A 19,025-nucleotide genomic window follows, 5' to 3' on the forward strand; every position below is an offset into this window, starting at 1 on the left:
AGACAAAAACCCCGTATGTGAACTACACACTACACCCCGTAGAAAACACCGTGTGCAACTAACACTGTAACATGTGCCTAGAATAGGATGCCAAGTGGGCATCAAAGTGGTACACTGAAACCTGTGAGCTGTGGGCAAAGCCTTTATTAATGCAAAATGTAAAGTAATGTGGGAAGTGCTTGGTGCATACTAAACCATGATATAATAATAACTTATAGAAATGTGCCACAGCACACAGGTTTCAGTGTACCACTTTGATGCCCACTTGGCATCCTATTCTAGGCACATGTTACAGTGTTAGTTGCACATGGTGTTTTCTACGGGGTGTAGTGTGTAGATCACATACGGGGTTTTTGTCTCACACCTGTGGTTAGGGTGCAGGGGGTTCTTTTCTTTTCACAGGGAATTGTCTGCAGGCATTTGTCACTGCAGCTAAACTTCCATACTGCCATCTGTCCACCTCCAGTTGTCTCACAGTGGGTTGTCGCACCGCCTAGGTGCCTGAACCCGTAAGCTACACCTTAAAATGTCTACCACACTTGAACATAGTCCTGGACTGAACCCCTTACTTCGCTCTGCAGTGCTTAAATGTAACCGAAAGCTATATAGAACTGTATAGCTAAAATCTTTACATCCATGTTAGCCAAATGGTTCGAGTCATGGCCTTGTGTGCAGTAGATGCATGGTTTGAATACTTGAACAGGCCATTCATCTTTTACATAGGATAACATTAATATATACATTTTTTTGTTCTTTCAAAGTAGCTATTGATATTTGTTAAACAGGTTAGTGCAGCTGGTCCAGAATCTCATTTTCAGTGGAAATACGAGGAGAAAAACTCCAATTACACACAAGAGTCCAATACATTACAGTCACACACCAAGATAACATAATCAAAATACAGAGGGTTAGGTCATATAAAGTAACATACATACACATAATAATAAAGTATCATTAATGAGTAATTAATGTCACTATGTTTATTTTAATTTTTAAAATATCTAGTTTGCCCTTAGCTAATCTCTGCTAAGCACTGCTAAGCCAAGCCAAGCAATGCACACACATGACCTGTTTTAGCAGTACTTAACAAAGCGCAGCTCTGCTTAGCTGATTTGGGCACTGCTTAGCAATCTCAGTTTAAGCAGTCCTCAGGTTAACTAAGCTGGTTTGCCCACTGCTGAGCATTGCCAGTTTAAGCACTGCACAGCTAAGCTTAGCGAGTTTGAGCGATGCTAAGCAGAGCTTGGCATTTTTAAAAATGCTCCAATGGTGGCAAAGGGTGAGAAAATAAATGGCCTTATTTAAGCTAAACAGCCAGGAATACAGCCATAACCTATTGAAGTTTAATCACTGCAAGAGCTGGCAAGGGAGTGTGCTTCTGACCATAGCGCTGGGGCATTTTGGAGTCCAGGGTCATGGTTGGGCTCCTTGTCAAAGACCATGGTGACAGACTGCTGCAAGGCCAGTACCAGGGCTCTGAATACAAGTCCAAGGCCTGGGACCATCTGGCACATGATGTCACCACTGCAACTGGAATCCCCACACTGGTAAGCAGGTGTTCCATCATTATGATGACCTGAAGCGAAGGAAGGGGGAGCTTTTGGCCCAATGGATCCAAGATGCTCAGGACCCCAATGCACAGAAGTTTGTAAGTATAGTAACCAATGATTTACCAAACTATAGTAAGAATATCTGATAGATAAGTACGCATAATGGTGTGCTTTCCCCCCACAGCTGCAAAGGAAAGGGCTTGCAACCTGGAGGCCCACGCAGGGCGCTTGGCCAAGATGCACAAAAAGTGTGGTGCATACAGATATATCTTGCAATATATAGTAATCTAATTAAGAAAGAGTACAGTAGTGACTGCCAATATGTATAGTCTGTTGTGAGTGTACTGCAATGAATATGTACAAAGACCTGGACTGATATAAGTGAATATTGCCAGGTACAGTTCAATATAGATGACAGCATGAAACATGCTACTGTTACGTAAATTAATACAGCATTAATAATGTGTGGGAATGACATGTGTATCCTGTATTAATCATACATGTTCTGGTAATAAAGTACACTGGCACTGAAAATGTGAAGGGAATAAATTAACTGCATCCCTAATCTACAGGGAATACAGAACAACTGCAGTCAGAATTGTGAACAAATAAAGGCAGTACTGCATAGATTGTGTGATAACAGATGTGTTCCAATGCCAGCATTATGTAAATATTAGAACAATAAAAATTGTCAGCTGTATACCAATCACTGTGTCATGTCACCCTCAATAAAGCTGTCTTCTGCCAATTGTTGCATGTATTCTGAGCTGTTGTTCAAGAATTCAGACCTACTATCTCTGTCATGTATGAATCTCATGCATGTATGTTCAACTGTCACTGCAGTCTTGTCTGACACTCTACCTATATTACCAGGTCAGACTTTGTTACCAGGTGAGATTTAGGTAGATATCACATATCAATCAACACAAAACAGTGGCCCAGTAGCTCAGTGTGATAAGCAATATATATGTTCATTTTGCCACACACAGACCAGGGTTTGAATCCAGGGACAGGTACTAAGATATATTTATAGTAACAGACAAGTAGTACAGATTATTTATAGAAAACGTTATGTGTTGTTAAGAGACTTTCTACCCACAGGACTTAAGAGTAAGTAAATGTCTGTAGTAGCTGTATGAAGGGTATACTAATGTCTGTGTCCAGATGTAGTAGTGTGTAAACAGCATTTCTCATCAAGGTGATAACACTCCATTAAATAAAATGACATGAAGTACAGTAGTATTCCAAGTTGATAAGACAAATTAAATGGTCTGTTGTTGGTGCGACTGTATGCCTGGTGCATCTGTGAATGTCTCCTGATAGTCTAACCCCATACCTGCCAATGATGGCAGGATTAGTGTAGACTCTTTGTACTGTGCATGATACATGTCTGTCAAGTGTCACACTGTCATGGATAGTGATCACTGCTGCCAAACACCTTGGACACAGATATAAACCCAGTTGAAGTATGTCAGTAGCACACTCACAAAACATCATTGCAGAGTACACCTTGGTAGTCATATATGTTCCCCTGACAAGTAATAGTACCCTGTAGTTATGTACCTGTAGGTGCTACAGCTTGGCCAATACCATCCCATCTGGATGGCTTGAGAGGTATGTACATGCTACTGAAGCTATTAGGCACCTGTAGACATAAAGTAAGGGCAGACCTGTAGAGTATTGAGCAGTACTGTTGTGAAAAATATAGCCTATACAGTTGGTAATGGAATATCCTTCTCTCCTCCCACCCTTTATCTGCATCACAAATTAATATTCTTATACTATGGGTATGGCTCCATTTTCACATATGTTGTTCTCAAAACCTAATGTTTGGCCTTGTGTTGGATTATTGGTTATATATTATAATGGTTGCATACTAACATACCTTGTTGAAATACCAATGTTGTTGGCCTTTTGCCATAACTGTTACTGGCATGCTGTTACAATAATGACTGTTATTCCATTTATACCTGTGTTCTGTATGCTATGCAATTCTATTGCTCTGGGCTAATTGGAACACCCATGCATGCTGTTATAACTAATGTTGAAATGTTCTGTTCATGACTAACCAATGCACTTTCACAAACCTCAACACGATAGTACTCTTGGGTAGGCCGGTTCCAGCAGCTCTGCCTATCCCACCTCATCTGGCCATGGCGCCGAGTACCAGAATGTCTAGGACCCAGCCTGAAGCTGCCTCCCCTGCTGGTCCTGCACCACTCTTGGGTGGAACCACCTCGGGGATGGCAACCCATCCACCCACTGGGTACCAATAGGATGTCATCACCCAAACTCAGTTCCAAGGAATGGTGCTCAGGGTTATCCAGTGCAATTTGGATGGCCGACTGTGCCAGATCAAGTGCAGACTGATGAACCTGAATGAAAAGGTTGGCCCTCACACCCAGCCCCCAGCTCAGCTACCTTTGGGGCCATGAAGGGGCAGTGGTGACTGCCCATGGGTAGGGAACTCAGTCCCACTGCTTCCATCTGAGGGCACTTGGTCATCTGATTCCCAAACACCCTCCCTGTCCAAGTTGTTTACCCCTCTCATGTGTCATACATGCCCCTGTCTGCTGTCTTTTCTGTCTGCAAATGCAGCATCTCCTACCCAACTTACCTCCCCAAACATACCTAAAACCCTTCACCAACATTCCACTCTCTCCTTCAAAGAAAAATGCATCTGTCCCACAAAATAAAATATCATCCCATACATAACTCTCCATTTCACTCCCACATACACTGCCATTGATCAGTCATCCCAGCAATTAATCAACAAAGTTATGTTACCCACACCCCTCCCTGTAGGATGTGAGGCTCCAAATTCCAAATTGTCCACAACATGCACAGCTGTTGCTGTAGAAGAAATGGAGAGCTATGGTCCTTTCCTACAACTGTCCTGCACATCCCTACCTGTCTATCATATAGTTTTTCCCCCTGCTTGCCCCCATTTCACCACTTTCCTATCAGCCCTTTTTTTCTTTTCTTTTTTTCGAAATAGAGCGGGTTTAAGCGGGACTAATGTCTACTTAGCATCAAAGCGTTTTGCACAAACCCACATAAACTGCTTTAATCACCTTATCTGATTCTGACATTCTTCTGCACATCAGTAACATAACCACCCCTGCATTGTCTCAAACCCAGGACCCTGTGAACTATAGCACAGTGCATTAGACTACTACGTCAACTCAGCTCTGGAGAATTGCTGGAGTTTCAGTAAATATATCATGCAGTACAGTGATGTAACATTAGGAAAAATATACACCCATGTCAAGTATTGAACCCAGGACCCTGTGCACTACAGAATAGTGCATTAGACCACTAGGCCAACTCAGGTCTGTAGAATTACTGGTGTTTCTGTAAATATATCATGCAACATTAGAGAAAATATACACCACTGCCACATATTGAACTCAGGAGCCTCTGGACTACAGCATAGTGATTTATACCAATAGGCCAACTCAGGTCTGGAGAATTGCTAGAGTTTTTACAAAGATATCCTGATTACCAGTGACACTGCTTCTCTATATAATGAGATACATGACAGCGTACCTGCGATGCAGACACCAAACCAGTACACAGCCAAAGATATGTTGATGGATGTACGGGAGGCCTATGATATCAGGTAGAGCTGACAACTGCACACACTGTTGCAGAATGTCCACATATGTTCCATCTTTGTATGGCATGGTTGTCATCAAATTTATTCTGTGCGCTGAAGTACTGGCAAGTCAGTGCAGATTGAGGTTACAAAAGCATGACAGACAGGTCAGTGTCACATGTCATACCCATCCAAACACACATATACATGCCAATCCTGTGTAACATGCTGTATGCATGCACATATGTCTTGCAGCTACACCTCCCATAATAATGACTCAATAGCTTTATCTGTTACATTCTTAGCATGTTTGACATCTGGTCACCCACAGTTCTGGCCAACAGTTGAATCTGTTGCATGACAGCTACATGCATGTCAATACAACATAGAAATAACTGAGCCCTGCAATGCCCAGCAGAACTGGCTGCTGCTACTGCACCCACAGTAGCATGTCACAGGAATGGAGGGTAGGATACATGTCACAAGTATAAATATGTGTCCTAAATGTCTGCTACCACTCTCTGGATGAACTTCTACTTCACATATATAGCAGAGGCACATGCCTCACCTGCTCTGTTATGGGTAGCCTGACCCAAGCCATGCTGTGGCACAAGAGCTGACACTGCCCCCTCACTAAGATATACAGCTTGCTGTTCCCCAATGTCTTCACAATCCCCAGTATGACTCCTGGCCAGAATGCAGCAACTGTGGTGTGCTACACATGCAGCACTATGTTCAGCTACCTGCTGCAGACTTAGCATACCTCCCAAACACCTAAGACAGGGCATCCACACAGCACCCATACATAAAGGGTCGGGGTAATGGTCAGATGACAGGGACATGTGTCACAGTCTCCCCCTACAAACATACACAGCTAATAGAACAAAATCAACTGCAGCAGCACGCACATTCATATAAAAATGATGTATGACAATGGCATATGCCTGTCTCCTTATTGACCCCAATACACATTGTTAAACAGTAACTTGCCACAGAATCAGAAAGTCTGTTAACAATGGCCAGACATAGCATGCAAATCTGTGAACATACCACATCAATCCAAACAGCAAACAGTAGTTCTACCTACCCTCTATTATGCTGTAGCTCTCACATCTTGATAATGTCCTCCTCACATGCCAGGAAAAGGGCCAAGGCCTACATGAAGGCCTTAATTATAGCACTGTGTTGCCATGCCATTGGCTAATGAAAATGCAACCCAGCTGTTATGGATGCTATTAGCAAGTGTGAGTCACAGATTGGTGCACAGGCAATCACCTGTTCATGAGTATTACCTACAAAAGGCAAGTTGCTGCTGTGGTAAACAGGTCTGTGACTTTCTTCATGAAGACAGACTGTGATTTCCAAAGAAAACTACCACTGGATTTCTGCTCACAAAGGAGTACAGCAATATACTATAGAATTAATCATATAATGAAATGCAGATGGGGAAATGCAGTCATGGGAAGTAGGAATTTCAACAGTAGGTCTCAACAACATATCTTGGAATGACATGTTGCTATTACTCTGCTGTCCAGTAGCTACAGTCTTCCCTTGTGGCGCTGTGTGCAGTGACATAGATCACAGCTCTGGTTCCTGAGTCCCCCCAGCAATGGTTAGCTTATGTATGAATGCTACTGGAATGTCTGTTGTACAATAGTGACAGTAACTACTGGTGGATACAGCTGGCATTTCACATCATGTACTGTCAGTTAGCCCCTCTCAGTCTGTGAATGTCATACAGGGTTAGTTCAAACATTGTCCAGGTGTCCCTGACTGTTCCTGACGTACCCTAGCTAGGTCACTGTGTACTCCACACCTGTATGTCATTGCCTGTTAGCTATGGCTAGTATACCTGGTGACCCCCTGCAGCAGGACAGAAGGTTTTGGGTAGTAGTAGTGGGGGGCTAGATGCTCAGCCTCAGCAACAGTGTGTACATACTGAGCATGCAATGTAAGCAAATGAATACAGTACTAGATATTAATGTACCCTTACTGTGTTCTGAGGGGGTTGGACATGTCGCAGACACATTCTGCACACTCAGGAGACAACCACAACATATTTTCCAACTGGTTTCCAGACATTCACATGTGTCAGGCAGGGTGTCTACATATATTTATTTATTTGTTTTATTTTACATTTGTTGACCGGGCTAGTCCAACTGGATACATGCCCATTTTCAGTAGGGGCCTGGGGAGAAAAGTTCCAGAGAAAAAAACTTACAAACATTTAAAATGTAACATAAATGATTACAAAAGGCATCGAAAGACAGTAATACAAAATTGAGTACAAAAAGTTTACATAAAAAATCGAAGAAAAAAATTGAGTAAAATATTACATAAAAATAGAGAAAATTTACTTAAATGGACAAATAAGGAAAATAGCAGTCGAGACTCCGAGACATTAGTATTTAAGTAAATATAGGTTAATATATAGAGTGTAGTATATAGAGGGGACTCCGAGACATTAGTATTTAAGTAAACATAGGTTAATATATAGAGTGTAGTATATAGAGGGGACTCAGAGACATTAGTATTTAAGTAAATATAGGTTAATATATAGAGTGTAGTATATAGAGGGGACTCAGAGACATTAGTATTTAAGTAAATATAGGGTAATATATAGAGTGTAGTATATAGAGGGGACCCCAAGACATTAGTATTTAAGTAAATATAGGTTAATATATAGAGTGTAGTATATAGAGGGGACTCATAGACATTAGTATTTAAGTAAATATAGGTTAATATATAGAGTGTAGTATATAGGGGGGACTCAGAGACATTAGTATTTAAGTAAATATAGGTTAATATATAGAGTGTAGTATATAGAGGGGACTCAGAGACATTAGTATTTAAGTAAATATAGGTTAATATATAGAGTGTAGTATATAGAGGGGACTCAGAGACATTAGTATTTAAGTAAATATAGGTTAATATATAGAGTGTAGTATATAGAGGGGACTCAGAGACATTAGTATTTAAGTAACTATAGGTTAATATATAGAGTGTAGTATATAGAGGGTTTATTGGTAGGAATATAGTGATTTTGGAGTGGAACAGTTAGTTAAGGATAACAGTTAGTCGGGGTTGGTACAAGAGCATAACCAGTGGTTATTGAGAAAAAGTTTTAGATTAGTTTTAAAGAGTGGGAGAGAAGTCTGAGATGTAAGATCATGTGGTAGTTGATTCCATACTTTACCAATGTAGTTAGAGAATAAGGAGTCACCTGCTAAGTTTTTTGATAAGGTAGTATTAATCAACATTTTGTTAGAGGAGCATAAATTCTTGAGGTTATTATATGGCGTAATGAGGGTAGAGGGAATTGGAGTGTTGCTGGGTTGGTATAGGGTTTTCTGAGCTATTGTAAGTTGTTTAAATCGTAGCTGATTAAGGAGTTCTAGCCAGCCCAGTTGTTTTAGATTCAGACAGTGATGAGTCCTGAAAGGTGAGTTTGTGGCAAATCTCACAATATTGTTAGATGATATAGCCAGTTTGTTGAGGTTATTTTTAGAAAGGTTAGTATATATGGGAGAAGCATAGAATAGGGTGGAGATTAATTGGGTTCTAGCTATTGCAGTCCTAGCTTCTGATGTAAGGAACGGTTTGATTCTATAGAGGGATCCTAGTTTTCTGTTAATTGATTTTATTGTAGTATTTATGTGGGTGTTAAAGTTTAAGTGATTATCAATTGTAATTCCTAGGAGTTTGGTGGTGGGGTCAGGAGAAATAAGGGTGCCATTATTGGATGTAATTGTGAAATGTAGAGGGGTGGATATATGGGTAGGTGTAAAGAGTAAAAGTTTAGTTTTTTTCGGGTTGAGGAGAAGACAACAGTTAGAGAACCATTGTTCTACAGTGCTGAAAGCTTTTTGTGTAAGAGAATGAAGTTCGGTCTAGGATGTGGCTGAACAAATTATAGTAGAGTCATCTGCATATTGAATGCAGGTAGAGAGTGGAGTGGATAGATGGAGATCATTTATAAAAATGGAAAATAGGAGAGGGCCTAATATGGAACCCTGAGGAACACCTAGTGAGATAGGAAGGAGATTCGAAGGATGATTTTGCCAGAGAACTGCCTGTTGTCTGTTTTCAAGGTAGGATGTAAACCAGTTCATAGCAAGAGTGTCAAGTGAGAGGGACTTCAATATGTGTAGGAGGATTTGGTGATTAACCATGTCGAAGGCTTTAGATAGGTCAACAAAGAATGCAGAGGAAAGAATGTTATTGTTGCGATTTTTGTTTATACAGTTAGTGAAGGATAGCAAGGCTGTGGTGGTACTATAGAATGGACGGAAACTATGTTGACAGTTAGCTAGTAGATTGTGATGGAGAAGGAGGTTAAGTAATTGTTTGTGAATGCATTTCACCATTATTTTAGCAAGCGGAGAGAGGAGAGCTATGGGGCGATAGCAGGAGAAATCATTGGAGTTTCCACCTTTGTGAAGAGGAATAATGTAGGAAATTTTCCAAATAGATGGGATAGTGCCTTCCTTTAAGTTTCTGTTGATCAGTATGGAGATGGGATAAGCAATTGCTTTAGCTCCTTTTTGCAGGAACTCTGCTGGGAGTTTATCAGCTGAGGGGGTAGTGGGTTTTAGTTTTTGGATTAGGGAACAGATATAGGATGTGGGTATTGGTTCTAGGTGGAATAATGGGGGAGGAATGGTATTAGGAATAGGCAGATTAGAGGTGTCAGGGGATAAATGGCTTGCAAGATTCAGTATAGAAGTAGTAAAGAAAGAGTTAAAGGTGTTGGCTGTTTGTGTTGTGCAGTCAGGGTTGGAGCCTAGAGGATTGGGTGTGACAGTTTTGCTTGGGTATAGAAGTTTGTTAATACTAGTCCAAAATTTTTGTGGTTCTTTAAGGGAGGATTGTTGAAGTTGGAGATAGAAGTTCTTTTTATCTAGTAGGATGGCTTTTTCCATAATATTTCTTTGTTGTCTAAAGGTTTGGTGATCAATAGTATCCCTTGTGGTACGCCATTTAGCCCAAGACTTGTTTCTGCAAAGTATTAGTTTCCTAGTATTATTTGAGAGCCATTGGGCTGTTTAGTTTTGTTTCTAATAGCACGTATTGGGGCATGATGGTCCAGGATTGCTAAGAAAGTGGTATTGAAGAATTCAACAGCTTTATTTATAGGGAGAGATTTTAGAGGTGACCAGTTACATTGTTTAAGTTCAGTCTGGAACAGTTCAGGGCCAAAATGTTTTTTGGTGCGGACTGTTCTGACACTAATAGGGATAATTAGGCTTGTTTTATGTCTGATAATATGTATTAGTGAATGGTCACTTAGGTCATCTGGAAGGGTTCCTGTTGTGTATCTTTGTCGTGGGCTATTTGTAAGTATCCAATCTAAGGTGGTTTCTTTATTGTTAAGTTTATTTATTTTGGTGGGGGAGTTTATAGCTTGCGAGAAACCATACAGGTTAATCAGGGTGGTAGGGTTAGAGCAGCTGCATAAATTCCAGTCTATGTTAAAGTCACCAAGGACTATGGTTTCTTGAGGGAGGTTAGAAGAAAGCCAATTTAAAATGTATGCGAGTATTCTGTGGTAATTTCCTGGGGGAAGATAGGAGCAGATGTTGTTTATGGATTTGTGTGAGTTAAGCTGTAGTTTAGAGATAATTATTTCTGCACTATTATCTGAGGGTAGGTTAAGATTTAGACTGCTAATTTGTAGTTCTGCTTTGTAGAGAATTGCTACCCCTCCACCTTTTTTGTTGTGCGGTCACGAAGAATGATGCTATAACCTGGGGGGATGATTTCATTGTCTTTAATTGTGGGTTTAAGCCATGTTTCTGATAAACAAAAGATGTCAAACTGATGTACATCTAGAAGGGCATGAACTAGAGGTATTTTGTTGTAGATACTACGTATGTTTAGATGGGCTATAGAGAGTGAATTGGAGGGTTTGTTTGAAGGTAAGGGGGATTGTTTTGTATTGGTTGCAGTTTATGGTGAGTAGGGAAGGGTTTGGACCAGGGTTAGGATGTATGTCTCCATCTATTAGGGAGTGGAGTAATATAAAGTTGTTGAATTGGAGGGGCTTACAATGGTAGTCAAATAATTTTTTATTATTTAGGATGGTATATCTGATGTGTATTACACTGTGATATTTAGCTAGAAAGTAGCTGGGTTTGTATATGACATTAAGGAAGTTTGTAGATACAGCTAGTGAAGGCGATAGAGTGTGTTTGGAAGGGAAGGTAAGGGTAGAGAGTAGGGGTTGTTCATAGGAGGTTAAGAGGTAGTTAGAATAGGTAGGAGAGAGAGCACTACTAATATTTGGCATTGGAAAGACATAGTTGAGGAGAGTACAGTAGGTGTTAGAGAGGTGGGAATTAAGAGTTGAGTCAGGAATTATAGGAAGGTAAAAGATGAGTGGCAGTGGGTGGAGGATATCTTCTGAGGGGATATATCATGCACATGTACACATTCCACAAACATCTGGGTACTGCAGATGTCGAACACCTACAAGGGGGAAACCCTACACCACATACGCACTGCTCTCAGTTATTGTGTAGCATAGATGTTGCTGGAATGTCCACATGCACTTGTAATACCACTCACCTCTTTGTCAGATGTTGGCTCTATGACATGGTACTGTCCATACGGAACACACCACAGTCGATGGCAGTGATGTATGTGCAGTTAACAATCCAGTTATCCAGGTTCCGCCTGCAAAGGTGTAAATAGCTACCCTGCCTGATGTGGAGAGGGTGACTATTCCACAGCAGGGTGTGTGTGGGACACACATCTGAGGCACTAACAAGGCCAGTTGATGACACACACCAGGGGCGTGTGTGTGTGTGTGTGTGTGTGTGTGTGTGTGTGTGTGTGTGTGTGTGTGTGTGTGTGTGTGTGTAGAGTGGAGCTTGAGTTGCACTTGTGCAACAGTCCCAACAATGTGGAGTCCATGATTGCCTTGAATGCCAGACAGAGGTCATATACGAGGAGTATGTATGAAACTGGGTAGAGGGTTGGCCTTACAGCCTATCTGTGTATGGTAGATGCTTGAGGCCCTGGTATTCCCTTGCAGGGAAACTCTGTGATGTCCCCAGGTGCTGCATGTGCTATGTGAGGTGAATGATGAACATGGCATTTTACACAATAATGGGCCTTAGTGGGGGCAATACAGGGATGTTAGGACCCCATGTTCCTGGATGACATACCCTTATGTATGAGGTGGGCCATGTAGAAGGTTTACCATACAACAGAAGCAAAATGGTGGTGAAATGTCATGTTGCCATCAAACTGTGTGCACAGATCCCTCACGACTGATTGCATGCATAGGATGTTGTTAGTACTGTGATAATATGTGGTTACATCACTCTCCCCAAAGGGGCTGACACTGCATTTCCTGGTATGCAGCCTGAGGCCATGTGCCTGGCACCAGTCATGTATCTGCAGGACACCCTCCTAGGCAGATGTTCACATCATTAGGTAACCCGGTGACAGCAGACAGCATGCAGTTATCTGCAGACATGTTCGGCAATAGGCCAATGGCTGCGGCCTGCACCTCAGATGTGTACATCACACATAACAGAGGCCAAAACACAGAATAGCAGGTTACACCATTAGTTATGGGTCAACCGCTTGAGGTGGATTCCCCAATGTGGATTAGCTGGGTCGTGTCAGCACGCCAGTGTGCTACCCCTATGGTAACATATGGTGTGATTCATACTTGGGAGCATATGTCTATTATGGCCAAGTGTGTTTTATTGTTAAAGACTTTGTCCAGGTCAAAGTAGGCAGTGTGCACTGTCACCCCCCCATCCATGGCTTTGGTGACTGTGTCAAAGAGGTCAAACTAATTATTTTCAGTCCTGGCAGAGCTCCTACCCCTAAATAATAATTTCACCATTAGCTCCAAAGAAAACATTCAAATCAGTCCAACCACACACACTAAACTGCTAGACGTAGAAATAGACAATAAACTGAGGTTCAACATCCACATAGCACAAACCATTAAGAAAGTTAATAAAAAACATGGTCTCCTCTACAGGAACAAACAGTTTATGACAAAACGCACCAAAGTAAACTGAGAACCGACAACTGTATGAACTGAACACAGGAAGAAAGTTACCACAACTGACAGGGGACAGCTGTAACAGAAATGAATATGCTGCCGTTGTCCAATAAAAATTCCAGGCCCATAAACGCTCCAAACAAGTTTATTGAATAAAACCACAACCAAATGAAAACGTCGACCTAGGTTTCGTCCGTTGTACGAACTTCATCAGAACACCACAAACTGCATCTAAAACACTTAAATATTGTGCACAAACTTACTTAATGAGCCTGTTAGCCAATGGGATGCATATGAAACATTTTAAAATTTTAAAACAGCAATGCAACAATGTTTAAGTTGTATGTTAATACCCAGAGCTGTGGACCCCTCCTGTAATAAGAATGCTTGGTATTAAACACTGAATATTTGCCAATACAGGAAATATATATAAAACTAGTATGTATAAGTGATCTTCTGAACATACTGTAATACAATTAAAAACAACATATATATATAAATTAAATTATATATTATAAAGTTTGTGTGTATGAAACATATTTTAATTTTGTAATTTTAATATTGAATTGATATTAATAATTTAAATCTAAGAATAATCAATGTGTAAATTAATATTATAAAAAACAACAACAAATTAACTAATGTCGTGTGTACAAGTTAAGCTATATAATAAATTATTTAAAAGCAAGGGGATAACAAGTAAAGACATGTTAACATCTATGTTCAATTTATAAAACAAAAGTTTATCATATATTAAATATATGTGTGTAAATAAATAAATAAATAAATAAATAAATAATCCACTAATAACTACACAATTTAATGTTGTGCATAACGTGTAAATATATACACTGTAGTGTATGTATATGTAACCCAAAATTAATATATATACAATATATGCACACGTATATGAACCCTATTTGTATATGTGTGTGTATACTGTATATGAGGGACTAAAACACGTGTTGAAAAATGTATATATAACAAATACCCTAATGTGTTGATGTAACCAACAATCATGTAAAACAACTGCGTAATAAGATTAAAAATGCGTATGATGTACCACATAATAATGTACATAAAACAACAACAAAACACAACCAATAAGATAAAGTGACAAAGCTATGCTAATTGCCCTTGATGTTATTCAACCATAAAATTGGCTTAATACTTATATATTCGTTCAATCCAGGATGTTGATTAGCATTAAGTAGTATCTGCATCCTCAATTCTGACAAGTCTAAATTGTATTTAGTAAACTTTCCTTGTACATCTAACTTCTGGTGTGTAACACCAAAAAATCTAAAAGAATGACTTTCAAATTGATTTATGTGTCTGGCCAGGGCACTTGTTAATTTATTATTTCTAATATCCAGTAGATGTTCTTTAACCCTGTCTCTAAAATGTCTACAAGTTTTGCCAACATAAAACCCTTCACACTGTTGACAAACAGCAATATAAACAACATTTTTTGTGTAACAATTTATATGCTGGTTAATTCTAATGTTGTGTTTGTTAACAGTCACAACTCTATCGGTATTAATTAAATACTTACACGTTGAACACCTACCGCATTTAAAACTTCCCATGGGTTTTTGTGAAATGTTGTGACTATTAGTATTCAAACCTTCAAATAAATCCTTAAACGAAGTGTCCTTTCTAAAAACATGTTTAACACTCCCCACAAACATTCCCTCAAGTGATTTATCTGTACTTATAAATTTCCAATTCTTGTTAATAATATTTTTAATGCATGAGGAAATGCCATTAAATGTAGTGATATACAAGGGGATGTTGTTACAAATAAATTTTCCAACATCCACCACTTGACTAAGGTGGCTACCACTAGGAATCATCATGTTGCTATGTAAAATGGCCTTATAAATGCCATTGTTTCTTTTATGTTTCACTTCTTTAGCTATATTGCTACAAAATTCCTGTGGATATCCCCTATTTAAAAATAGACTAATAATAAATTCAATTTCATGATCAAAGTCCACATCCTCACTGACCATTCTTGCTGCCCTCACCATCTGGCCCTTAACCACCGCTTTCTTCTGATGGTGAGGGTGCCAACTATCAAAATGTAGGTACGAATTTGAGAATGTGGACTTCCTATAAATATTAGACACAAGCTTCTTCTTAACATTATCATAAGTTAAATTGATGTCCAAATAACTAATACTTTTCTTACTAATAACATGTGTGAATTTTAAAAAGGGTACACTGTTGTTAAGATAATCTAAAAAGCATTTTAAAACTGCCTGTTCTCCATTCCAAATGATAAATAAATCATCTAAAAATCTCCCATAAAATTTAATGTATTTAAAATATTCTGAGTTAAACACATAGTTCAATTCCCAATATGTTAAAACAAAATTAGCAAAACCCGGGGCACACGCTGCTCCCATGGCAATACCACTAACCTGTTTGTAATAAGCCCCGTCAAAAAATATAAAATTGTTTTTAAGTACAATCCCCATTAATTTGACTAAAACATTAATTTTATTCTGGTCATAAATGTTAGTGTAATATAATTGTTCTTCTAGCCAGTCCAAACCGTTGTCGTGGGGTATAACAGTGTACAAATTACATACATCCAAAGTAATAAAAGTGTCCTTGTCTTCAAATTTTATAGTTTTAATTTTCCCCAAAAAATCCCAAGAATCCCTTAGAATATGTGAAAAAAATGCAATTCCGGGTTTGAGATGGTAATCTAAAAATTGACTAATAAAATGTGTCTTGCTACGTTTACCGTCTACTATTGGTCTAAAACGTAAATTGTCCAAACCCTTATGTATTTTGGGAATGCCAAAAATACCACTAATGACAGGAAAATCATTTTGCAAAAAACGCCATTCATGTTCGTCCACTTCTCCCTGAAATAACATATCAAAAAGTGTAGTGTCAATCCCCTTATGTGCTATGTTGATCTCATTTCTGCTAATTTCCGTATATGTATCTTCTACCAACATGGCATTCATATAAGAAATGTAATCATTGTTATCCACTATCACTATGCCACTGCCCTTATCGGGTTTCATGATTCTTATATTCTCAGTGGCCAAAATCCTATGGAGAGTTACTTCCTCTTGTTTCGTCAAATTGTTACTATTATTAAAATCCCTACTATAATGGATAAATGCCTCCCTTATGTCATTTTCAGTCACTTTTTCAAAAAATGCTATCTTGTCGTGCATAGGTGGATTATAAGTGCTAGGTTTGGACAGTCTGTTACTGCCATTCTCAATAGTACCCCAAGAATTACTCTGGTAAAGTATTTTTAAATTTAACTTTCGGGTAAATAATTTCAAATCTATAATGCTGTTAACCAGATTACCTCTTTTCTTCGGTACGAAACTGAAACCCTTTGAAAACAATTCTACACAATCTCTGTCGAATGACTTATTACTGTAATTATATAATTTAAAATCGCCCTTGTTGTTCTCGACAATATTGGGATTAAAAAATAAAATACAATCCCTTTGTCTACTTGTTTCCCCGTTTGTATTCAGCTGTGTACACACATCAACATCAAGTAACACATCAAAACTATGATTGATACGTACATCAACATTATAAACATCCACTGTTTCAATTGAGTGCACTTGTTCTGTGTATTCATGAATTGTCAAGTCGTTCAGTGAATCACTTAGTTCTATGGTACTTAAATGTGTATCGACATCGAAAGACTTTGTCATGTGTTGGTCAGTGTCTAAAATACTTTGAATTGTACTGTCATTACTTTTCCGTTGCTCTTCACCTGTGTGCAAAATTAAATCGCTACCACAAACCAGTCTAGGTACATCCGCTGGTGCGGACGAATCATCACCCATATTGTATAACACTTCTGCGCTATTACAAGTGGTACCAAGAATCTCCTGCTGTGTACTGATACCATACGCTGAAGTATCAAGTATGGCGTTACCACTGTCCATATAAACCATATTGACTAAAGAATGGTTAATGTCGCAGTCCACACTTCCCATAAAACTGTTCAATGCACCAACTGTATTTACTGAACAACCATTTTCAGTCCCCGCGTGATTTGAACCGGTCAATTGTATAGCATCCGAAAAGGAAACAGCATCACTATCTGTTGTGATAGAACCCATGGTTGTTTTCAAAAACATCGTTCCAAAACCCGAAATAGAAGAAGAGAATGAAAGAAAACGCTTACCCAGTACCTCAAGGTGTTGGACGCCATCGGCTACTTGTGCGCCCCCCACGCGTTTTTTGATTGAAAATTAACTTTCCTTGTTTTATCGTATTCCCTTCTTGGTCGTGTTACCGCATACTCATACTCCTCGTCCTCATCATACTGGTGTTGCTCCATAAGCCTTTTAGATCTCCTAGGCCCTTCACCCTCTCTAGGACTGCCATACTGCCGTGCTCCACGCATCTCTGATCGCAAGGGGGAAGTGATGTCATCTAAAGCATCCATACGATTATTACCCTCTTCCGGTCTCCCTTCTCTGTGACTGTGTTTTGTGGGTTTGGATTTAGGATACACCAAACCCGATGAGTAGACTCTCAAGTCCCTTTTAATTTTTTGCTGTTTCTTGTCGTAAATGACATTACAACTGTGATCAACCTCTTTGATGATGTTAGTATAGTTGGTAAAATATTGGTCGAAAAGTAAATCTTGGCTGATAGAGTTATTTAACCGATCCAATTCAGAAATAAGCATATCTATTTTCTTTTCATTGTATACAATCATTATCTCCATAAGTGCTATACCTGTTTTATTAAATAAATCGTGCAGCTCCTTAAGCATGTCAGGCTCGTGTTCACTGCCGTTGGGATATCGCCACAGCCTCAACCCTTTGGGGACTAGCCCCAACTCAATATTTTTACGCAAATACCCGTTCTCCATTTGCGTTCTTTTCAATTTAAACATCTTGACTTCAAAAACACGTAGCCAGTCACGCATATTACCTTCCTCTCGATTGTTCTCAGTATTCATGGAATTAAGTTTAGTATTGAAAGAATACTGATTGGACTTCTATGAATCACTGCTCACCGCCTCGGGTTGCACATTAACTCTTGTTGCATGGAAAACCTGTCCACAAGGTATACTGTCGGTGCCAGATGCTGCGGATGCCAAAGGAGGGGTCGCTTGTGTCAAAGGCATCCCCAAACTGCTTGTAGACTCCATATTGACATTGTATGATGTCATAAGTTTTTGAATTAACAATGAATGCTGTTTGAGCTGTTCATTCATATCCTTCAACAGCATACCCACATCAATTGCTCCACCTTCTTCCTCCATAATGAACACTAGTAAACTGAGAACCGACAACTGTATGAACTGAACACAGGAAGAAAGTTACCACAACTGACAGGGGACACCTGTAACAGAAATGAATATGCTGCCGTTGTCCAATAAAAATTCCAGGCCCATAAACGCTCCAAACAAGTTTATTGAATAAAACCACAACCAAATGAAAACATCGACCTAGGTTTCGTCCGTTGTACGAACTTCATCAGAACACCACAAACTGCATCTAAAACACTTAAATATTGTGCACAAACTTACTTAATGAATTTTGTAGCAATATAGCTAAAGAAGTGAAACATAAAAGAAACAATGGCATTTATAAGGCCATTTTACATAGCAACATGATGATTCCTAGTGGTAGCCACCTTAGTCAAGTGGTGGATGTTGGAAAATTTATTTGTAACAACATCCCCTTGTATATCACTACATTTAATGGCATTTCCTCATGCATTAAAAATATTATTAACAAGAATTGGAAATTTATAAGTACAGATAAATCACTTGAGGGAATGTTTGTGGGGAGTGTTAAACATGTTTTTAGAAAGGACACTTCGTTTAAGGATTTATTTG

The sequence above is a fragment of the Protopterus annectens genome, chromosome 2.part1 (genome assembly GCF_019279795.1).
Source record: "Protopterus annectens isolate FY-2018-M chromosome 2.part1, PAN1.0, whole genome shotgun sequence".
Taxonomy (NCBI): Eukaryota; Metazoa; Chordata; order Ceratodontiformes; family Protopteridae; genus Protopterus; species Protopterus annectens.